Raw genomic sequence first — 24,104 nt, 5'->3', positions numbered from 1 at the left:
TTTAAACTACTCAATCCTGTGAGAGACAGATGAATTTTAATGATTTAGATTATTAACCTAAAGGTTGATCCAGACTGGGAGGAACAGAATAATTTGTTTAATCATTATTATTATTTATAATTATTTAACATAGGGGAGAAAAATATCACCTTAAATGTCATCATGATGCTTTTTTAATTGCCTCGGATGAAATTCAGGATAATCATTGCTCGGTAAATGTATACAGATCTAATTTTAAATACCCTAAGATGCTGGATATTTATCTGGAAAATGCAGAGAATGCATATTCATTACTGCACAGGGAGTTACAAAGACAGAAAAGAATTGATCAACCAGTTATTGAAAATTAATTCTTTTCCCAATTCACAGCTGGGCTGTAATTTGACGTGAGGCAGAAAAATAAGCTGAGCCAGGTAATTTTTCTTATTCTTTCTTTCTAAATTTTCTTATTCTTCGTTTCTCTTTTTCTTATTTCTTTCTTTCTTCCATCCTGGAAGTCTTTCCAGGACTTCAGGATGAGAACACACTTTTGTGGGGTTATAATTTGCAATTAAGCGAAATGGAACCCGGTACCTCCCAGCTCCCCCTGGAATCAGTTTGCAATCCCAGTTTTCCAAGGGCACACACAGGCCAGGACCCCAGAAATCTCCTGGCTTTGCAGGAGCTCCAGCAGGTACATTTTGCCCTGCTCTGCCTCGCTCCTAACTTGCTTTTCCAAAGCCCTTTTGTTTCCTGAGCTGGGTTAGACCGAGGCCTCCCCGCTTCCCAGCCCATCCCTGCTGCTCCCAGAGCGGGGGGACAGCCCCTGCGAGCGCCTGGGCTCGGGGAAACATTTGCATTTTCATTGGCACAGGTACAGCATTCAGAATTCTTTCAGGCCAGGCCAATTAAAACAAGCTCAAAACTGCTGAGTGCAGCAGTTTCTGCAAGGATCTGCTTACATTCCCCCTCTGAGAAAAGCGGGGGGCCCACTTGCTGTAACTCCTTCCCTCTCTGCACAGCGTGGGTTTTGCTTTTTTTCTTCCCTTTTGGCCCTTTTTTTCCCCCCCTTTTTCTTTTTTCCCCTTTTTTTATTTCCCCCCCTTGTTTTTTTTAATTTTTTTCCCCTCTTTTTCTTTTCAAGGTGGAATAACTTGTGCCCTTGACACTCTTAAGAGATGGATGGCAGGACTTGGGAATGTGGCTTCATTTTCAAACCAGAGCCCAGTCTGTAAAAACAAATTGAGGCATGGGAATTTAAAAAAAAAAAAAAAAAAAAAAAAAAAAGAACAAACCAGCAACCCCAAAACTGGCAACTCTCCACAGATTAACACACTTTACCTCCTTCAAAAACCTTGCATGGTATTTTCTTAAAAAGGAATAAAGCCACATAATTAGCAATCAGTTGAAGCCTAAGGCTTTTCTACCACCACAGAGACTATTCAATGCCTACTGGCTCTGCTAACACACTCTTATTACTCTTGGGTTTCATTTTGGACAGCCTCTTTCAAACCTCAGACGTGTTGTAAATGCACACTGACAGGTTAAAAGATACTATTTTTATACCTCTGAGCAAATAAAATAAAGTAAAATTAAAAAGCCCATCCTGCTAGGGCTGTTTTATTTTATTGTGATTACCCTCAAGTGCTGCAAGATGGTAAAAGGTTGCAGGAAGGAGGAGCTGCCTTGGAGGGTCCCAGGGAAGGAAGGACATGTATTCCAAAGGGTCAGGTTTCTGCACACACCCCTTTATCCTTGGAAAAAAAAACCATGTTAATGGCAGTGCCCTTCCCTCTGCTGCTCACAGTGGCCACTCTTCCAAACACCTGCCTGCCAGGACTACCACAGAGAAAACACCTGCAAGTGCCCTTGCAACAATTTGGGGGGGAAAATGGGCTAATCCAGCCGAACAAACCGCAGCACATGGATTTGCATTTGTTTTCATCCCTGAGAATGAGGCTGTGTCACTCCCGGGCTCGGGCTGAATTGATGTGGAAACACGTATTGCATGTGAAATTTGGATCCTTTTTTCGGAGCTGCTCTGGATTTCAAACCCACCACAGGAGCCCCGGGAGGATCTGAATCAAAAATTTCTTTGCCCTGAAAATGATCTCACCTTGTCAATCAGGGCACCCTGCACCAACAGCTCCCAGCAGTGCCTCAACACCCAGAGCTGCTTCGGGACAGCCAGGAATCATAACTCACCCTCACGCATAATCTGCTCACCTAATTGTCATGGCATTACTAATATGTTAATGAGAGGCACAGAAGAAAACCAAACAGGTGGCAGCTGGAGTAAACAGAAAAGCTCTGAGACAACAGAAATACCACATTTCTTAGATCATCCCTGGGAGAAGACAATTCTTTTCTCTTTGCTTTCAGAGCCCTGTTCTAGGAACGAGCTGGCCCAAGGGACCAGGAAACTAGGACACCATGGCTATTCTGGATCAAAATCCTTTTCTTTTTCAAAGGCTGCCAGGGCGCCCTCTCGAGTGACCTCAAGCAGCTCAACTTGTCACCTGCTACACAGGTGACTACAAAGGCCATTTATGGATTTAATTAGGGCAGACAAAGAATAGACATCATCAATCCCTGAAGTACATGGAACATGCCAGGAGCATCCTGTGATCCCAGCTCTGGCTGTATAGAGAATGTGGGATTATTGATCTCTAAAAGTGGGAGCAGGTCCCCAACTTTAATAGACAGGAGCATCTGATGTTCACATGGCAGCTTTTATGTTGGACTGTCCTGAAGTACTTGAAAGGACACACAGCTGTAAACCTCTCCTTCCTGTCCTGCTCCACCTCTCCTCTCAATTAACAACTCCCATCCCTCTTGTCCAAAAGCAATAATGTCTTTTATGTGTTAGAAACCTCCCTTGCTTTCTTTCCCTCACTGAGGAACCTCATTTAGTCTCCATTTGGATTCATTTTTCCACAGAAAAAGCACACAGCAAGCAAATGAAAACATCCTCCATGCAGAGACCTCCTCTCAAGGTGTAGGCAAGGACCGGATTGCACAGGTGATGCTCAGTGGAAATCCAGGTACCACAGGAAAGAATAGAAAGGAAATCTTTGGAGCTGAGGTATCTGGGTGGATCCAGGTTCCACCCACCTGGGACTCTTGGCTTTCTAGTGACATTTGCCAAGGGCATCACCCTGTTGGGATTCCCCCAGCTGTGCCCTGCTAGGCAGCCTTTCTTCCTGGTCTTCAGTGGGGTGGGGGGAGGCGAAAAAAAAGGAGGGAAAAAATGAAAAAGGGGATCAGGAAACACTCACTTGGTCACGTCCTGAGCAATTCCCAAGATGCGAAGGAGCCCAGGCTTCCTGCTGTCCCCTCAAATATGTTATTTTCCACTCCCACCTTTCTCCCTCCTACTTATCTCCCTCCCCCCTTGCCTTCTGAGCCTGACTGAGTCAACCAGTGCAGATTAGATGCCAAGCAATGCAGTCTCTGCACAGAGATTCAACTCCCCCAGACAGGCTGGAGAGATAAAAGCAGTCTAGTCAAACACTGTCCAGAGACAGCCCGGGGAGAGCCGGGCTCCCAGTGCCTCTCATGGGGTGATGCCTTGAACTGGTGACACTCCAGCAACTGAATTTCGAGTCCTGGGGGCATAAACACTTCTTTCTGGTGCCTGGGCTTAAATACAAACGAAGTGGGTCGCATTTTCCAAAATACCCACGCTCTGGAGATAAGACTGACTGATGGAAACCCTTTTTTTCAGGCATCAAAGAGCTCAGGGGTGCAAAGAAACGGCCGCTACCAATCCGCAGCAGCGCTCTTCAGCCCACCCTTGTGCCGCTCTCCTGTCAATTCACACACCATTATTTTCCCCTCAAACCAATCACAGAACATCATGGCATTCGCTGGGGTAAACAGCTCCGTGGCAAAGTGCTTGTCCCATCTGTGTCCCTGCAGCTGACCCCGGCAGCAGAGGTACAGAAAAGCTTTTCCACGTTCATTTGGTCCATCTCTGGTTACACGATAAGAACTGCAGTTGACACAGCAATATAAACATCATTACTGACACGCACTGGGTACAGGTCAGGCCACAGTGTCCAGGGGATACTCCATAACAGGAGCTGTCATATTTATCTCTGGCTTCTTCAGAGCCAGTCTGAGTCGTCAGGCAGAGCACACAAAAGGACTATTCAGTGCAACCCACGAGCAGAAATAAAACAGATGCGCCGGGGAAGTTTGCAAAGGCCCCGGCACAGAAGGTTGGCAGATCTCCCCTCCGAAAAATCAAGGCCCGGCTCCTTGGCAGCATCAGGAGCCCTGCAGCAGCCCTGGTGCCAGGGGCACTGCTCATGCTGTTTGGATGAAGGACAGTCTGGAGGACAAAGCACTTGGCTTGGCAGTGAGCAGGGATGCAGGAACATCACAGATGCGGAACGAAACCAAAGCTCAGAGAACACCAGAGCCTTTAAACACTTCCACCAGGCTTGGCTGGTAAGGTCTATTTTGCTGTTTTTTTTTTTTTTCCCTACTGTATTGGCAAATTAATGAGCGGAATGGGAAAGCACATTGCAGCAAAAGCTCCCATCTGACCTGCTGGGAGTTTTAGTCTGTGTAAAACACCCGAGGGGTCAAGGTGCAAAGAATGTGTACAGAGGGGAGGTTTCAGAGACTGCAGTGGGGCACAGAGCAATTCTGAAGCTCCAGTAAAAGAGGATGCAGTAATTCAGGTCTAAGACCAGGGACTGATCTGAGCAAAGTCAGTTTTCTATCTGGAAAGGATAAGGGAAGAATTAAATGCTTTAAGTGAGGGAAAAAAACAAAACAAAACAACACCATCCCAGTCTGAAATGAACTTCCTACCTATTTTAAGACCAATCCAAAATGCTTTTTGTTCCTAGCTGGTATTTCAGGAATGAGTGCGACCAGAGGCACCTGGTCTGGTTTTCCAGACTGAAACGCTTTTGGAAGGGAATCAGATATGATTTGGACAAAACCAACGGAGGCCCAGACACAGAGGCTGCCCTGGGAGACTGTGTACCAGCTGTCTGCTCAGCCTCAAACCTCCTAATCGTGTTCTTGGAGGGGAAGCAAGGGGACCTGTTAGGGGTGGCTGAGCTCCCTGCTCGGGGCCGGGCGGTGGAGCCAGCGAGTGTCAGCCCAGCTCCATCGCCCTGGCTGCAAAACCCTGGCACCAGGACAACTGCAAACGAGCCTCTGAACAGACAGGCCAGAGGGATTATAAACAGCAGCACGAGCAGAGATGAAATGTTGGAACTCGGGAGAGCGGCGGGAGGAAGCTTGGCAGCGCCTGGATCGGCAAAGCACCTGCTGGCACGGGAAGGAGAGGCCTGGAGTTGGCAGGGAATGGGGTGCCACTGGCAGCCAGCAGCAATCAGCTCTGCCCCTCACCAGCCTGGCTCTGCTCAGGCACAGCAGCTCCACGGCCCTGCTCCAGCACTGGTGGCTCCAGCCCACAGACAGGCACTGCCTGCCCTGATGCAGGATGGACAGCACAGGGATCCAGGGCAGTGCAGGATGGATAAAAGAGGGGTCCAGGCTGGTGGAGGATGGATAGCACAGGGATCCAGGCTGGTGGCAATCAGAGCACTGCCTCAAAGCAAAATAAATCCTGGGAAATAAATGTACAAAACTACTCCGGTGCCCTCCTTCAGCTCTTTAAATCCTCGCCCGTGCTCGCAAACAACCCAGCAGCATTTAAGAGCTGGCAGACTGCAGTGCCTCTCCTCTGCAAATCATTTCTGAGAACCTGCTGAGCTCCTTTTCAGTGCACTCGGGCCATGCATTGTCTCAGAGAATCCTAAAGTGGTTTGGGTTGGTGGGAAACTTAAAGACCATCCAATTCCCACCCCCTGCCACGGGCAGGGACACCTTCCACCAGCCCAGGTTGCTCCAAGCCCCAGCCAACCTGGCCTTGGACACTTCCAGGGATGGGGCAGCCACAGCTTCTCTGGGCAACCTGTGCCAGGGCCTCACCACCCTCTAAATTCAGTCCATCCCATCAACTCTGAGTGGCACTAACTCAGGTACTTGTGTTAACACCAGAAGTAGGTGGGGTGAATCAGTCCAGGCTCACACACACACAGGATTCTGGTCTCTGCACAGGGCCTCTTGTTGCTGCCACTAAGTAGTAAACTGCCAAACATGGCTCATACCAATTCCACCTCTCACTAATATGTTTTGTCAGCTCATCATAATCTTGAAAGAAACCTCTAAGTGCTGGGAGTCATCCTGGGCTCTAATTAGGCTCAGTCAGATTTTGTGGTTTAGTCAAGTTAACCTGGCTCACGCTGCTGCAGCTTTAAACATATGAACTTGAGATCAGTTTTTCCACTCAGGAAAAGATAAGCTCTACAGTTTCCTCCCCTCAGATAAGCTTAAGAAGAAAAGAAAATGAAGTCAAATCCCTGTCACCCAGTATTCATGTGGTTCTGTGTCCCATCTCCACAACAGCTCCCAAACCAGGACACCCCACACAGAGACCCATCTGTGCTTTACTGTCATCCCAAGTCAGAAATCCAAGCACAGGATTCTTCAAGAGGTGAATCAGAGAGAAAAACAACCCCTGGATTTCTGAGCCATCACAAAACATTTTGAGAAGCTGCTGTTCGCTGCCACTATTACTGTTTGTGTTTTCAGAGATGTCACGGTGTTCTCAGCACTTTGCAAACAACGACCCAGAGCTCACAGGCTTTCCCAAGCAGATTATAAAATGCAAAAACCCAAAGGCCATCCAAAAAAGCAGAAAATTCCCAACTGACTCAGCCTGCCTGATTACAAAGCACTTTCTGAAACTCCTTTTCATCGCCCCATAAGGAAAAAAAATGGATCGAAATACCACTTTTTAAAATTATTTAAGCCTTACAACTGTGTCATTCCTTTCTGAGTTACAATTGTGCCGTTTTGATCACCTTTAAAAGCATCTGCAGGGTCTGATGCTCGTCACAGAGCTCTGACAGTGACTCCAGGGAGAAGGCACTGACCTGTTGCAGTGGTGAGATGTGTAACACACAACTTGGTAATCCCTCCTTTGCCCTGGCATTCCCTTCTCATCCAGCTGCCAAAAGGAGATCTGAAATGAAAATAATTGACATCCATTAGTTAGAGTTTGTTGAGTTGGTTTGGGTTTTTTTTTTTTCCTTGCTAAGCATCCAAACCCATGTCTTAGATAAACAAACAGAACAAAACATTTGGCCTGAGCCAAATCCTGGCTCCAAACAAATCTGGATAAGATACCCGTGGTTGGAATGTGTCATGTTGAATCCAGTGAAGTAAATTTACCTCAGAGTGTGTTCATTAGTATGATATTTGGACCCCAAAACCAGAGTGCTGACATGGATATGCCCTTAGGCTTGGACACATCTCACCTTTAGGGACCTGCTTGGGGAAGCTCGAGGTGAGGGACATCCCCAAGGCACTCACAAAATCACCATTGAGAGGCACCTCTGGGGACTTCATCTCTCCCCATCAGCTAAAATGCCTCAGGGCAAGTCAAACCAAATGCTCTAAACCAGCCCAGTGCCTCAGATCCAGCTTTTCCCTTGTGCTCCCTTATCCTCCTGGCTGCTCTTTGGCTCACACCCAAAAATGCTGCAATCCCAACCCAGCCTTCCCAAGCAGCACCATCGGCAAAGCCGTAAGGACACAGGGACATCTTCCATTCTCACACAGCACATCTGCCCTTCCCTCTCACTTCCCATCACTGCTCCAACTTGCAGGAGACACAAGGGATTTGTTGCAGGACTTGAGGGCAGGACACACTAACATCTAAAAGGGTGAGGGGCTGCAGAGCTCTGAATGAGATGCCTTGTCTTTGCAGTTTCCACCAAGCTCAAATTTTTCTGAGAAAGGATTAATTAATGAACACTGGACAACCCCCACAGCAATTCCTCAGCCCTGGAACAGAGGAGCCTGTCACTGTGGTGGCACAACACTCCAGGGCTGGGTCCCAAACATTATTCTGGCAGAAGATGCCCCCAGCAGGCCGGGATGTGAGATCCTGATGAGCTGGTTGTAACTCTGGTGGATGGAGATCCTCCAGGTCTGCTCTGGTGCCACTGAGAGGACAAGCTCCATCCTGGAGCGCAGATGGTTCCCCTTCTCACTTGGAGGGGCTGAATGACTTTTCAAACCTTTGATTCCTGACTGATGTATTCACTTCAGGAGACACAAAAGTACAAAATCTCAGCATGGAGTGACTCCCTCGCTTTCTTTCTTTTTTTTTTTTCTTTTTTCCTTTCCCACCCCCTCACCCCAGCCCTTGTCTTCTCTTTTCTTCTCTCCCTGGACAGTTTTATAATTTTGGCTTGTGGCCAGAATGTCTGTCCTGATTAGTCTGGGCTGGCTGTGAAACACCTGCAGCCCATTAGAGCAGGAGGTTGAAAAAAAAATCAGTTGTCATAGGTAAAGTAATGCCCATTTATTTCTTTGTTGTAAAACACTAAAAGGACAGTCGAGAGGGGAAGCAAAAAAAGACATATCTTTACCATCACACCTGCCATTGCCTGGGCTCAACTGCACACGCTGGGTCGTGGTTTTATCTGATAAGTGACTCCAATAAATTGTTGTCACTTCACACCAGGGAGGGTTCCAGGTTATTAAATGTGACGTGCACTTGCTGCATTTGAATAGTGCCTCGTGCACCTTCTTTTATTTATGTCTTTGTGACGAGCTAACTGGGCACGAGGAGGAAACTTCCCTCTGGGCAAGTTATAACTAGACTGCCTCCTGGCATAGCCCTCTAATGCCCCAGCTGGCACTGGCTGCACACAGTGCCAGATCCAGCAGAGCCTCCAGAATGGCAGGGCAAAGGGGCTGCAAGAGGGGACAGACACGAGCCCCACGGGCCACTGCCTCAGCCAGGAGAGCTGCACACCCAGAACACCGACCAGGCTACAGCAGAGATGCAGAAATGGCACTCAGGGTGTCACTGGAGCTCTTGGCTCTGGGGCTGTGCAAACCCTTTTGTGACAAGCCCAGAAACTGCCCTGGTCCAAGCACATGGGGACAGTGGCGAGACAGTGAGGGGAAATTCTTGCTCGCTCAACCCACAGAACTCCCCTGTAGCTAAAGACCAGCTAATTGTACTTCTGGGGATGAGCCCTGCTTGTGATTGCAACCTCCTCCTTCAGAAGATGTGTCTGTACACAGGAATGCCTGTTACTCACAAGAGGGGCTTGGTGCCTGCTCAGATGTCGACAGCAGAGAGATCAAAAGGTCCTTCAGATCCCCTCCTGTTCCCTTTGCCACGACCAAAACTCACCTGGGCTGAGGGAAAGGCCACACTCAGACCTCCTGGGGTGGGCACCTTTCTGGGAGGGCGTGCACGTCATAGGGGATGCCAGGGACAGGATCTGAGAGGACAACTGGAGGTTTGAATAATTCATCGCGCCTCACATCTTCAACTGTGACAGCAAAGTGGGGAGCTGAAAGGCAGCTCCAAGAGTGGTGCTGCTGAAAGCAGACTCACCCCCTAAGGACTGGATGATATTTCAATCCCAACAGCCTAGCCAGCCAAAATGCCACTGTGGGGATGTCAAGAAACCCGGAGCTCCTTCCAAAACTTCGCTGTGTTTTAATCAAACTTCCTTGTGTAGCTGCGAGGCAGCTGAGACATTTACACCCCAGCAAGCTGACTTTTTTTTTCAGTTCTGCATCAAGGGGAGAGCAGCCATATATTTAAAAAAAAAAAAAAAAAGGGGAAAAGAAAAAGTTGTGACCACAGGGGACTCTGTCAAATATTCCCACTGCTGTCCTGGAGCATGGAAAAGCAAGTCTGCTGTTGCACACAGGTCTGACTATTTGCATTTTTAATAATTCAAGAGTTTAATTAGTATCATGGCCTTAATCAGAGGCTGAAAATACAGCTGAAGTCATCAGAGCTTAATTAGCTTAAAAAAAAAAAAATCTGCGGTGAAAATGTCTCAACTTACGTGGGGCTCTGCCCTTAGTTTGATGCTTTGGGGTTCAGAGGAACTTTTATCTGTTGCTTCTGATTTCCTGTCCTTGTACACCTCAGAATAACACAAAATCCCCCAACAATCTCGAGACAAATCAGTTCACTTCCCTCTTTATCCCTATAACTGTAGGGATTGGTGCTGCTTCCCTTCTTGAGTGGTGCCAGGAGGAATTATCACCAATTTGGGCTGAGCTGATCCACAGCCCTGGCAGGAGCCACCCCTTCCCTCCCTGCACAGGTTCACAGCGTTGTACAGGACATCCTGGATGGACCTTTTCAAACAATATGTGGTTTAATGGTGGGACTCATCACCACCCAAGGCTGTGGGGACTAAATATATAAACAGGGTCGAAAATGGATGAGCAAAACTCATGGAAGATAGGTCAGTCCCAGCCAATTAAATATGGAAATCCGGATGCAACTCCCAGTTCAGGAAGTTAGTCAGTCTAATACCCTTCCACCTCTGATTTACTTGTAAAGGGGAAGCCAGAAAAATTCTCACTTTGCCAAAACTGTCCCTTGGCTCTGAGCATTAGTGAAAATCACAATAAATCCCTTTTTTTTTGGCAGGGGGAGGGGGTACATTTTCTTTCAGTAATGATATTACAGCGTGTGATTTATTTCCCTCTGCAGCTCCTGAACCTCTGTGTAACCTCCCATCTCCCTGTCCCCTTAGGAATAGCAGAAATAAATTAGTGAAACCTACTGGAAGGTGATAGCAATCACAGATACCACTAAATTCCATTTAGCATGGAATTAGGAATCCAATCACTCATGTACATAGGAAAAGGTCTGACCGAAAAACCATTCTGCCTTTGGGAGCACCAGGGCCAGAGGAAGATGCTGGAAACTCAAGCTGGAAAAATGTAAGTTGGTTTGTCCACAAGGAAAGTTTCCTGTAAGGCCAGGGCAGTTACTGTTTGATTTATTCCCTGACACATGCCTGTGCACAGCCTGGGGGTGTTCATATAAATATATACATATAAAATACATACAGAACATTTCATACTGAGGGCTTAGGCATCCTAAAGGGGATGAGGATCCTGCTGAACTCCTGACCCGTGGAGCAGCTCGTGGCACTGCTTATCCACTCTCTGCTGCAGGAATTTCCACCCTCTGCCTGGTTCTGGAGGTGTTCAGGGGGTTTGCAGGAGAGCAGAGGACAAGATGACAAATGAGCTAACACACAGCAAAGGAATGTAAGTGAGTCTCAGCTATTTTTAATTAAGAAGCGATGACAGCTGACTAAATTCCCTGACACTGCAGTTAAAGGCTCCCTGACCCAGACATTATTGGACACACTCCGAAGACCAATATATATTGGTCCCGACGGTGCTGCTATTATTGTCCCCGCCGTCTGGGCAGATGCAGGACTCACAGAGGTCTGTGCCTGTTATCAGCATGCAAACACCGAGGTAAACATGTGGATGCTCACGAGCAGGGGGAGGCAGCAGGTGAGAGGAGGACAGAGAAGGTCGTTTGCAAGGGAAGCGCTGCAACGAGCCAGGGTTGGGCTCCAGGAAACGTTCAAAAGGCTTGGACAAATTTAACTGCCGTTTTCATTTTTGGTGGGTTAAGGCAGGGATTGATTGAGCAGGAGAGAGGCAGGGAGACAGAAGGAACATTTCCTGCTGGAAGGCAGATAAGAGGCAAAGCACGAGGGCGCCTTGGACTGGCTTTTCTCAGCCCATGGGTCGCAGGGAGAGCCCAACTCAGAAAGCTTTTCTCCCAGACCAGAGAGCCCAGCAAAGTGGTTTTAAAGGGTAGGGATTCATCTGGCAGAGATGAGAACACAGCCAAGGTGCCCAGCTCTCACTGCCACAACAGAGTGGCAAGAAACTCTCCGTTTGAACCTCAGACAGCCTTGGAAAGACGTCGAGAGGAAAATACCAACCACAAAAAGACAACACAAAAACCTCACTTTTGTTCTCAGGGCTTGCACAGCATCGAATCAAACAGCTGATCCCTTTACCTTGAGCTCACTAGTTGGTTTTAGTTAGGACAGATGAAGAGAAGGTTCCCTTCTACCCTTTCCAAAGGATCGTGGAGGGGAGGGATAAACCGGCACACGCGGCAAAGTCACACAGATCACGTACAAGCTTGGCACGGGCGAGACAAATACATTAAGGGACATCATCAGGAACTTTCCAGCCTGGTTGCAGGGTGGGAGGGGGCAGAGCTGCTCCCTGCTGTTGCTAAGACAGTCCCCCCACCCGTGCTCTCTCCCAGCCCAATCCACAGCCTTTCTCCTCCCATTGGCTCAACAGCCGCATCGAACCATCACGACGGGTTTTCCTCCTCCTCCTCCTGGCCCTGCTGCCTCCTGCCTATGGCCTATTACCAGGGGAGAGCAAAGCAGACACGTAATCAATAGTTGGAGGGAAGGAGCAGGGCTGTGTGGTGCTGCATTTGCATTCAGTCCCTGGCTGCCTCTGTCTCTGCATTCGGAGCGGCGGGGAAGAGCCGTGCCCGTGGAGGTGAGGATGGATGGCAGGCTGGTAACACAGCACTGCAGGAGCACGACCCAAGGACCAGCAGCATCCTGCCTGAGCTGTCAGGTGCCTGGAGAAATGTTCTTTCAAGCAGCCTGCTTGAACTGGTGTCCCCAGCTCGGTGCTCAGTAAGGCACCTCTGAAAATAAGAGGTTCCACAGCACGTACAGCACCATAAGTGAGGCCCCTCTAAAGGGTTGCTTGGTCTGAAGGCACCTGGAACCTTCTAGGGCAGGCAGAGAGTAGAGAAACACTCCATAAAGCCAGAGAAGGTGGCCCTGGCTTGAACCAGGATGGCTGGTGACAGTCAGTTGCCACAACAGTGGTCACAGAGATTTGGGAACAGTGGTTCCTTCATCTGGTGAAACCCTGGTAGTGGGCAGTGAACACAGCAGTGGGACAGCTCATCACCCCTACCACAGACCAGCTCAGGCTTTGGGGCCAGACACAGAGAAGAGACAGACGAGCTGGAACACATTTCCAGCAAAACAGGCGCTGTGCATCAGTAGAACAACCAACTCAAACCAACCAAATATTGCCACTGGCTTCCAAACAAACTGTGAACAAGAACTTACTCATCGGTGACGGGCACCTCGGGCACCGGGGCACCCAGGGAGGTGTGAGTAACCACAGACTGGCCCCAGGGCTTAAAGCTCTGCAGTTTGACTTGCCCAAGCCCAGCAGAGCTGATGAAACCTCCCCAGGCAGGCTGTGAAAACAGCAGCCCCTGGGCTATTTTCTTCCACCACACAGGTGACTCAGCATCCGGAGCACGGAAGAAGAGCTGGTGTTTCCTTTTCTGTCCAGGACAGATGGTGATTGGCAGCACAAGGAGCTCAGTCCAGTTTGCAGCCTGGTCCTAAAAGCCATGTGGACAGGCTACAGGAGGTCAGTGAACCCAGCAAAGCCATCCACTGCACTGGATGGATGCTGTCCCCCAAACTCTACATCTTCCCACCCTGCCCTCTGTCCTTCACATTGCACAGAGGTTCAGTTAGAAAGAGTTATAACCTAAACTGTTGTAAAATAATACAAATCATTAGGCAACACAGGCAAAATTGTTTTATGGGAATTTCCAATTCCCACCCCTAATCTATTTATTTATTTCAGGGGTGAAGGGGTGGTCGGACACAAAACACTGGGTCAGTTATAAAAAAATCTGTAAGTGTCTGACCTGGATAAATTGTTTTTTATGGAATCCACGGGGATGGTTTCTTTAATACAAGATGGAACTTCAAGTTAAAAGGAGGGGAAGAGAAGAAAAGAGCGCTCACAAAAATCAGGTTCAAATCCCTGCTTGGCCTCTCCTGGCAAAGGACTTTGAATTAGGGCTGCAGTTACTTAAATGGCTTCAAATATTTTGGGAGCTCTCTCCCCAGTTCACATGACCTAAGTTTCATCCTGAGGCAGAAGAGCAAGAATGTTCTGAGCTCTCAGAAACGTTCATGGCTTCGGACAAATACATCAGACCCAGTTTGGAAAACAAACCTGTTCTCTTCTTGATCTTATGTAGTGGTCTAGATGTCTGTGTTTTGATTCCTCCCAATTGTGCTCTCAAACTGGTACAGAGCTCCATGAAAGAAAATTAATGGACTGGAAGGAAACCTACACTTATCTTTATTTCTTTTTTTCTATCTCTAACCATGTGAATTTTTCCCTGTTACCTTTAAAAAAAAAAAAAAAAGCATGAAATTGTGCATCAACCAAGATGATAAAAACAAACTCAAACAGGAACTTCTACCATGGGTTAAACCTGCTTCAACCACTCAAGAAGACAGAACCTATGAATGAAGCCTTTTGGTCAATAAAAGCCTTTTAACTAAAAGGAAAGCTCTTTCAGATTTATTCAAGAAGCAACCAACAGTGGGAAAGACTCAAGCTCTGAAATATCCAACCCTGACATCAAACTTTTCTCCTTCCTGTTAGTTCCTACCCCACGAGATTTACCTGGACCTGCCAGATTTGCTGCAGTTGGAATAAATTAATAAATAAATTAATAAAGCCAAACCACAGGAACACATCTCGTATTTCTCTGATGCCAAAGGATTGTCCTAGGCCATAAAATAAGCAGCAAAAGACAACCAAACCACACATATATCCATATATGAACAAATATCAAATACATGTGGATAAATATATATCTCTCTAAGTCATTAAAATACCTTTGGTACCAAAGCCTCTCACAGATGCTGACCCTTAAAGCGAAACAAGGAGAAAAGAATGAGCAAACTAACAAGTTTCTGGCCTCATTTGTTTAAAAATGACAGAGCAACAAACCCAGTAATTTTATTTATTTATTACAAACAGCTTTTTATATCTCCTGACCCAAAATAAGCCCCGGCCCAGCTGTGGTGCCATGTTAAACAGTAATTACTATATATAAGGCTGACCAAATGGGAATATTTGTGGGCCAGCAGCGTGGAATTATTTTGGGACTTACACAAACTTTCTCTGGGAGTGGTGAGATGAGCTGTGGGCAACGTGACCTAAGAAACAAGTGGGCACAAGAGGGGTTTTTCCTTCTTGTTCTGAGCCTCTATTAAAAGCCACCCAGGTGACACTAAATGACTTTCCCAAATTTTGGCTCAAGGGAAAAGGAAAGAAAAATAAATAAATAAAATGAAGAAGTAGAAGTGAGATTTGTTTACTGCTCTCTGAAAGAGGTTTCACTATGGGACATGTTTTGAGATGGACTACCTGGAATGTCTGCTAAACCACACCCAAACATATGGCAGAACATGACCAACACCCTTGGAATATTTCATTGTGCTGAGAGGAAACAAAAAATAATTTAAAAAAAAAAAAAAATCAAGACTCATAGAATCAGAGAATCCCAGAATGGTTTGGGTTGGTAGGGACCTTAAAGAGCATTTTGTTTAAACCCTCCTGCCCTGGGCAGGGACACCTTTCACTGGACCAGGTTGCTCAGAGCTCCATCCAACCCATCTCCAGCTCTTCCCCACCATTCAGTTGCTCCACCACGAGCTGCTGTGCAACATCTACCACTAAAATATCATCAGGCATTTTCCAGGCAAGGACTGGCACAGGCACCTCTCTCCCAACCCAGCCCAAACACAAAGCCAAACCCTTCCCGGGGAGTGGCCTCGCGTCAAGCTGGACCTTTCTGCTGTTGGACATCAATCCACACTGCAGGGGAATTTTCCATCCTGTTCACGCTCAACTCCTGATTTTTTGGCAATATTTGGGCTCACTGGGTCTGTGCTGCTGAGACCCCATCCCTCCAAGCTCCCTCATCCCCTCGAACATCCAGGAGCACAAGCCCTGCACGCCCTGGGGCACGTCCTGCCTCGTGGGAGGGGTGGGGAATTCTGTGGGGAATCCTGGAAGAAGAGGCTCTCAGCGCTTTCAGAGTGGCAATGCTCAGTTCAAGAAACCTGCAAGAATTAGTGGCACTTTTCAGCTCACCAAAACATCCCCTCCTCCTTCTGTCACAGTAAAACGGAGCGAAAAAGGAAAAGTGGTTTAGCGAGTAGGAACTCAGCAATTCAAAATAGAACCAGAGAGGATTAAAGCAAATACCCAGACTGTTCTAACCTGTGTTTACTGCCCAAATACTGTACCAATTCCTGTTGTTTTCGGGGTGGGGGGGTTCTTCCTGTGTTGTAACTTCTTCTCTCTGGGATTAAACTTTGCCCATGGAACACCTGACTCATCTGGCTGCAGGTTCCTGGGTATGTGCTGCAGGTTGTGCAGATGCTGCTCAGTGACAGCCCATCCTCCAGTTTCTGAGCCCCAGGCAGCACATTGCACATGGGTTTTTGCTGGAGGGGTAGGGGGAAAAAAGAAATGACAGCATCTGCCTAACACTAAATTTACATCCTTAATTAAGGGCTTCAAAAATCAGGTCAGTTTTTTGAGCAGGATGGTGGGTGGAAAATAAAAATTAAAAAAAAAAAAATATATAAGCCCCAGAGTTTTTAATGATCTTAGTGAAACTAATTTTCTGGTTAATGTACGTTTTTGCATCCAGGAATTTTGTAGAATCACAGAATGATTTGGGTTGGGGGCGGTCCTTAAAGATCATCCAGTTCCAACCACCCAATTCCAAGTTAAAAAGTCACTGTAACCACGTAACAGCAATGGATTTATGCAATATATCACACAGTCTTACAGTACTTTTGTATAAATATTGTACAAACACATCCACGGGTTAAAAAGTTTCTGAGCTCTTAATTATCAGTTGGATTCACAACTGGCAAGACTCTTCTAACAGAAAGGAACAAAAAAAGCTCATCCCTCCAGCTGACTGGAGGGAACATCTCACCTCTCCACAGCTCCTCCTTAGGCTGTTTGCCAGTGGGAAGGAGCACCTGGGATGGGGATGGCAGCTTTTGTTGTGCAGTTCACTGGAGGGATTTCACCAGAGATCCTGGAAAAAAAGGGAAATTCACAGTGGGATTAGATGTGATCTGCACATTTTACTGAGTCACTGAGTGCTGGAGAGCCCAGCTCTCTGAAAGCCTCAGCTTGAGTATCCTCCTTAATCCCTTCCTCTTTGGATATATATGAACTTCCTCTGAACACAACCAAGGTAACACAACACAGAAATTACAGGATAATTAAAGGGGACCAGGGAAAACAAACATACATACCCTTTGTTCCACTGGGCTGCTTTAAAACACAATGCTGGGTTTTACTCCTTCTCTCTCAATCTGTCACCGACACTCGGCTACAGGGGAGAAAATGAATTTAAATTAAACTCAAACATTCTGTCTAGTTCATTGCTAACACCTTCTAAACAGTGCTGAACTCTTACATATTTGTGCCATAACCCCAGGCTGTGTGGGCAATAAAGCCACAACAACTGTCAGCAGGTACAGACACCTGGGTTACACTCTGAATTAAAATATAAGTGATAAAAACAACAGCCAAAAAAAAAAAAATCTCCAAGTTCTGCAAGAGTTCCTTGACTTCCCAAGCCCAAAATGTTCCTTGGAGCCCTTAAATCTGAGGGATGTGTGTGTGTGTGTGACAGATGGCACCACCTCTGTACAAATATTGTGCTGTGCAAATATTCATCAGTTAATTCCAGAGACAACTGTGTCAGGTGAGATCATTAACACCACCCCTAATTTCCCTGATAAGTAGGCTGAGACAGGAGGGTGGAGAGGATTGTCTAAACTGAATCAGTAAGTAACAATGAGAACCTCCAAGGCATCCTCCCATCTCAGAGTCCATGTAGGGCTTTCTGTTGGTTGTTTTGGGGTTTTTTTAATAATTAAAAAAAAAATGGAATCTTTGGCACAGTTTGACCCAGCGCCAGCTGAAGTTTGGAGACATGAAAAAGCAAACAAACAATGGATTTCAGCTCACACCATAACTAATGAAGCATTTATGCTACACCAAAATGTGGCTTAGCTTAAGTATCCATTTTTAACTATCAGCTGAAGTGAAAACAATAATTCATGCAAATCAATGTTCCCTAAACAATAATTTTCCTCTGGAACATTTCTTCTTTTTTAACATAAACTCTTATCTAACATAACCCATTTAAAGGATTATATCTGCAGAGTTCAGCAATTAGCTCTGTAAATTGTTTTCCTTGAGTGTATGGAAGGTTCCATTACACAGTGAAATATAAAGTGTATGCTATAGTCAATGAAAACCTCTCTTGGAACGATGATTATCTTTCAAAAAGCCTGGGATAAGGGCCAGATTACCCCAGTGAACTCAAGCCAGCTCTTATAGAGTTCTACTTGCACATCCAAAGTCCCCTGTTGTTCCGTGCAAGTATCCACTTCCAGTCCATCTTCAGGGCTTTTCAAGTGTAATTGTTGGTATGTAATACCCCCAGAGCGTGTTTTCCTAGAACACAGCCATAAAAACCCCAATCTGAGGGAGAAACAACCCAGCAAATAAGCACAGAAAGAGGGAAGGGACGTGCAATAAAACACCCAGATGAAGGTTGGGAGATGGCACTGAGTGCACTTCAGGTGCTGCTGGGAGTGAGGATGAGGATGGAGAGGCTTCACCTCGTCCGTGCTAATTCAGGAAACACTCATGAGAGTCACAGGGGTTTGTAGGAAAACAGCATTTCATGGAGAGCGTGTCAAAGATGCCTGGAAGTCACCTAAGTCATCCTTCTACTCCAGACATGGCCAACCTCAAAATGGAATCTGCTGGAGGCCACGGGAGCTCTGAAAATCCTCAGGAATGGAGATCCCACAGCCTGGCCAAGCACCTGGTCCAGGGCTGCACCACTCCCCCAGTTTGGGGGTTCTCCTCTAATCACAATTTCCTTTGCTGCAGTGACAGAAGACTTTTTTTCCCAGTTGTTTGAGGCAGCTTCATTCAGCTCTTCCTCTCAGTCAGGTGGTTCAGAGGAGATGCCCACCACGACACGCTCTTTGTGAGCCTTCCCACCTTGATCCCAACCCTGACTGCTGCTCCTTGGTACACTAAACTGTGGCTTAGCTTAAGAATCCATTTTTAACTATCAGCTGAAGTGAAAACATTCAGTCATGCAAATCAGTGTTCCCTAAACAATAGTTTTCCTCTGAAACATTTCTCCTCTTTTACCATCAACTCCTTGGCACAAAACACAACCCCCTCTGGTGTTCATGGACATCTCTGTATGAGAGCCACATCCATCCACCCATCCATTGCAGCACTCCAAGTGAACCCTTCCACCACTCCTGCCATCCCAGCAAACCTTGATTAAAGCCCTTAGAACTAAAACACTGATCAAATCAAAGTGCTGTTCCACACCCACAGAGGGCAAACTGCCCAGCACCGAGCGTGAGCGACACAGCTGTGAAGAGAACACAGGAACCCAAACTCAACATCTCACGTTACCTTTGAGAATAAAGCTCCTTTCATGATGCCCCAGAGGGCAAAATGAGAAGGAAAGTTCCTAGTGGGGAGCAGCCACACGGGGTCAGACGCTCAGCAGCTCAGATTGGGTGACCCCACTGCTTTCAGCACAGCCATGCCTGTTTACCACTTGACAACGTGACCTATATAATGAAAACTTGAAGCAGCTAAGGAATATAACCTTAATTTATTCCAAACCCATTCCATTTAACGCTGTCACTTCTCTTTTCCATGCCAACATGCTCAGGAGACCGACACATTTCGATGCTCTCAGCTGGGAATCGTGTTCTCGCAACGCTCGTGGATGATGCACACACTGTCTCTATTTGTGTCCCCCCTTTCAGATGGCATGGTGCCCACAAAACAAGCTGATTAGCACTTGCCCTGGGCTATCAAGGCAAGGCAATGGTATGTTTAGATCAGCAAACTGCATAACAATATAAATGTCATCTATTCTACAAGAAGCCTTGGCAGTACTTGCATCTTGTTCTTCGTTGCATGGGATGTGCCAAAAAGAAACACGAAGACTCGCAGAAGAAAGACAGGCATGGGATTTGCCACCCCTCCTGGTTGCCAAAACACGCTGTACAGCAGTGGGTGCCTCGTTAGAATCCCCAAGGGCCATCTACCGGGTGTCAGATTGGACGTGAACACCGCTGGGACAGATATAAATATATATCTATATCTCCTTTTTTGTTCAGCCAGGCTCATGAGCAGAAATGAACCACAAACAGTGTGTCTGGCACAGCTCAAGACATGATCTGTACACTTGCCCAGAAAAGATGGCATCCAGCCTAAAGAGAATAGCCCTGGGTGGTCACTGGCTGGTTGTGCAACAACATCTCTGCTGACAGGGCAGGCTGCAGCAATCCCCAGCAGCTACAGTGGATAATGGGCTCAGGACAGGGAGTTTAGGACACTGGAGCTGGAGTGCAAGCCAGGCCTCTAATGGCCTGGCACTCATTAGCATCTGGTTCTTCCTGGGGACCTCTAGGACATGAAGTGATGGTCCCATGCCAATCCCTGGCGAGCAAATGTCAGCACCATTCTCACAGCGAGCATCCATCTCCTGGGCTTGGTGAGGGAGCCAAGGGCTGAAGGGAGGAAAGGCTGATCTATGGCTCATTGTCAGCCAGGGGACTTCCCAGGACAGGGCTGGGGACAACTAGCAGGGCTCAGAATTGTTGCCTGTACAAGCCTTGCTTAAATCTTCAGCAGATGGGATGGGATTCAGGAAGCACAGAATCACAGGATGGTTTGGGTTGGAAGGGACCTTAAATGATATTCCTGGAACGGAGAAGCTGCTGGTCCAAAGGGGCCAAGTTCTCAGCTGGGATGGCAAAGGCTCCAGTCCAAGTCAGGGTCAGAAAACAGATCTGAGCCTAAATGTGGCATTTTCACAGAATCCAGAGTGGTTTGGGTTGGAATGGATCTTAAAGCCCATCCAGTTCCACTCCCTGCCATGGGCAGGGACACCTTCCACTATCCCAGGTTGCTCAGAGCTCCACCCAGCCTGGCCTTGGACACTTCCAGGGATGGGTCAGAGCTACAGAGCAAGAAAGATGCAGCAAAAGAAAGATAAAACTGTCAGACAAAGGTAGGAGAGAGAACTCTGCAAGTAAACAGAGAAAGCCCATAGCACAATGTGCTCCGTGGAGTAACAAACCCACACCAGCAGAAACAGAAACCGCCTTGAAAGTTCTCTCACACTGTGGCAAATTCCAGGAACACTTACTTAACTCTTCCTTAGTCATGCCCTTCTGCTGTGGCACGTTCCTCATAAATTCACATTTACAATAACTTATGTTAACAGCATCTTTTATTTCTGAAAATAAAAATGGGCCTGAAGAGCTTTTGTTTGGTTTGCAGTACCCAGATGCATTAAACTTCTATTGCATAAGAGGATTTGTGCTTTACATTAAAGTTTTCAGGGGAGAGATATTTAAAAGATTATGAAATATGCTTGTGGGTTAAAAAAAAAAAAAAGAGGAAAGAAGAATGTTGGAACATATCCATCAATATTTCAGTATAAATTGTTGAAGCACCAGAATTACACGGTGCAATTATCTTGCACAATGTATAGCTCCTAGCACTGATCTTTACATTTAACAGGAAAAGTGGTTTAATACATTGCAAATGAATGTTCATTAAGTTGTTGGGAAAAGCTCTGTCATAATTGAATAATGAAACTGCTGCACCTTTTGCATCTGCTTTAAAAGTCTTTGCTCCTCTGACTGTATCAGGCATAAAGTGGCCTTTTATGGGATGTTCTTGCTGACATCCATCTTTATACAACATCAAATTCCTTCTGACTCTTGCCCACAGATCCCACTTGGGCTCTCCCAGTGCCACACTGAACATGAAATCTTTGACAAAGCCACTGGGACTTTGGATGTTTTTGGGAATATCCAATTCAGATTATTCCATGGTGCTCCAGGTGAGCTGCACAACTGGAGTCAGGCTCCAAGAAAGCATGGTGGAAAAAGACTTGGATTTCTCTCAAGGGTTTTGATTATTTTAAGAAACAGCAATCAGAGACAATTCTGTTAATAAGTCACAGAGTCATTTTTTTAACTGGTGGGTTTTTTTTCCCCTTTGCCTATCCATGGACCTACCAAAGGGTTTGATGAATCGGTGTGGGGTGTGATCACACCCCATGTCAATGCCAGGCCCATTTATGGCCTGTATATTTAAGATGACAAACAGGGCAGGTTTTGCAATGGTAATGTGGGACACAAGAAGGGTCCAGACAAAGAATCCCATTGACGTCGCCGTGTTTGGGATCAGGCCCACTGTGAATCTGAAGGGGGCAATAAGAAGCAGGATGGCTATTCCCTTGCAGGGAATATGCAAAGTTCTCTGCTCACATACAAAGGGAACAGTTTTGCACTCATGTAGATCGTGGTCCATGGATAATCAGCCCACTATTCACTCCCCCAGCTCTGCGGAAGCGCAATCAGGAAAGCATTATGAGGAAAAACCTGCCCTGCAGGGATAGACTTGCTTTAATAATGTTTATGACTTGTCCATATTGTATTTATGTCTGGAAGTTGATTTCTTGGGTTTTCCCACCCTTCCCCCCGCTCTCAGTCCCCAAAGACAGTTTGATGCTCCACCAGGAGAAATGGGGGAAGCACCAGTGACTGATGGACAGGACTCTCCAAATCCCAGCCAGAAACAACACTTGATTTTTAATTTTTTTTTTTGTAACTGACACACAGGTTAAAACCTTACCTTTTCCTGATCCAAAACCAAGCCCATGCTTCACAAATTCACAGGTTTGGCCAGAAAGTGCAACACTTCCTCTGGTCAGCCGCTGCCCTCCTGTTTTGGAAACAGCACAAACTGACGCCCCCAAACAGCAACAACAGAAGAAAATGATTGAAGGTTTCTCTCAGTATCTTGCCAGGCTCACAATTTTCACTGAGCTTTACAAAATGTGTCATCAATACTGGTTCTTTTAAAGCCATCTCAATCTCAGTCACCCAAAGCCATCAGAGGAAAAACAAAATCCCAGAGAGGGACCGACCTGCAGAGTGATTGCAGAGGGGGACAGGCTGGGAGAAGAGCCAGGCAGAGACTTTGTGCTCCCAGACAGGTTCTGCAGCAGAAAATCTGCTGGGTTTGCTCTCCCTGGGTGATTCCACTTGGATTTCACCACTTGCTTCCGAAAACCTGCCCCAAACTTCCCGATCTTCTGATGCTTTCAAGAGTCACCAAAGGTTGAAGCTTGATTTGGTTCCTCTGGCAGGTAAATTTGGTGGGATTTTGAAGGCATGCACTGAAATTGAAACTCCATGGAGGGAGAGACAGAGGAATTCACAAGTTATAGGAATTTGGGGGTGTTTTGGTGCATTTCACTGTTGCCCAGCTGCACTGACACTGCTGTAAGCTCTGAAAATCCCTGATTTGGGGGTGCCTGCTTGCTTGGATCCAAAGCTGGCTGTGCATCCAGGGATGGATCAAATCATCCCCCACAAAACCTTCCAGACTGGCCAAGGGGCTCCTGCCACACCTGAGCTTGCAAACAACTCCCTGCTGAAAACAGAGCCCAGCCCATTTTAGCACAAACCCCCCAAAACCAGGCAAGGCCATTTACATCACTTTGGGATGGAGGGTGTTTGGGCTGCTCTGTGGATCCTTCCAAGCCCTGGCCCAGGCGTTGGTTGGACGTAAACCCTGCAGAGAGCAGACAAATCTGAGCCTCTGAACTGCACTGAGCACAGAGAGCTCACTGCCAAAATGAGAAATAGGGATTTTTTTTTTTTCCCCGTGGCTTTGAGGCATTCCCTGATTTCTGCAAGGAGGTGGAGCAGTGGAGCCCCTTCCAGTGGCCCTGCTGACCTGTTTTTGGCAGCCTGTGCATGCAGGCAAGGGCAGGTGGAGGTGAACATCTGGGGCTCCTGTGCCTCACAGCTGGGCTTGAACCTTTGTTCTGTTTTCCAGCACTAAGGTTCTTCTAAAAGACATAAAATAAACAAGTCAGTCACGGTTTCACTCTCCCCTGCACCACCCAGCACCCATATTTGCCTACAAGGAAGCCCCCAGAAAGCCACAGGGTTTCCTTTTTATTTACCCCTTTTTATCTTTGCTTATTTTCTCTGGTGAAAAGTAACCCGAGCTTGGCTTAGCATAAACCCAGCCAGAAACAAACAAAAAACCCTCTTGAATTCCTCTTCATTATAAATGGATTGCCAATGTGTTAAATAAATCAGTGAAAATGGAAATCCAAAAATAAATAGCCATCCTGCTGTTGCCATGACAACTCAAATTTTTTTACCTGGACAGAGATTTTATGTTTCACAGTTAGTAAGCACTGAAAAGGAGGGTCACTTTTTTTTTTCCCCCCTAAATCCTTA

The 24,104-nt window shown here is 46.7% G+C and overlaps 1 long non-coding RNA gene across 3 annotated transcripts in view; it reads right to left on the bottom strand.

The window, feature by feature from the left end:
- Positions 1 to 22,574, bottom strand: part of LOC126644059 (uncharacterized) — a 77,424-nt gene extending 54,850 nt beyond the window's left edge. For all 3 annotated transcript variants that reach the window (XR_007629846.1, XR_007629847.1, XR_007629845.1), the window contains exons 1-4: positions 22,480 to 22,574; positions 17,025 to 17,101; positions 16,697 to 16,801; positions 6,945 to 7,033 (exon numbers count right to left, since the gene is read on the bottom strand). This is a non-coding gene — a long non-coding RNA (uncharacterized LOC126644059). The remainder of the gene's footprint in view (positions 1 to 6,944; positions 7,034 to 16,696; positions 16,802 to 17,024; positions 17,102 to 22,479) is intronic.
- Between the last annotated feature and the right edge of the window lie 1,530 nt (positions 22,575 to 24,104).

The sequence above is a fragment of the Myiozetetes cayanensis genome, unplaced genomic scaffold (genome assembly GCF_022539395.1).
Source record: "Myiozetetes cayanensis isolate MyiCay16 unplaced genomic scaffold, myiCay2020 scf29, whole genome shotgun sequence".
Taxonomy (NCBI): domain Eukaryota; kingdom Metazoa; phylum Chordata; class Aves; order Passeriformes; family Tyrannidae; genus Myiozetetes; species Myiozetetes cayanensis.
This window is presented reverse-complemented; position numbering and strand designations above follow the sequence as displayed.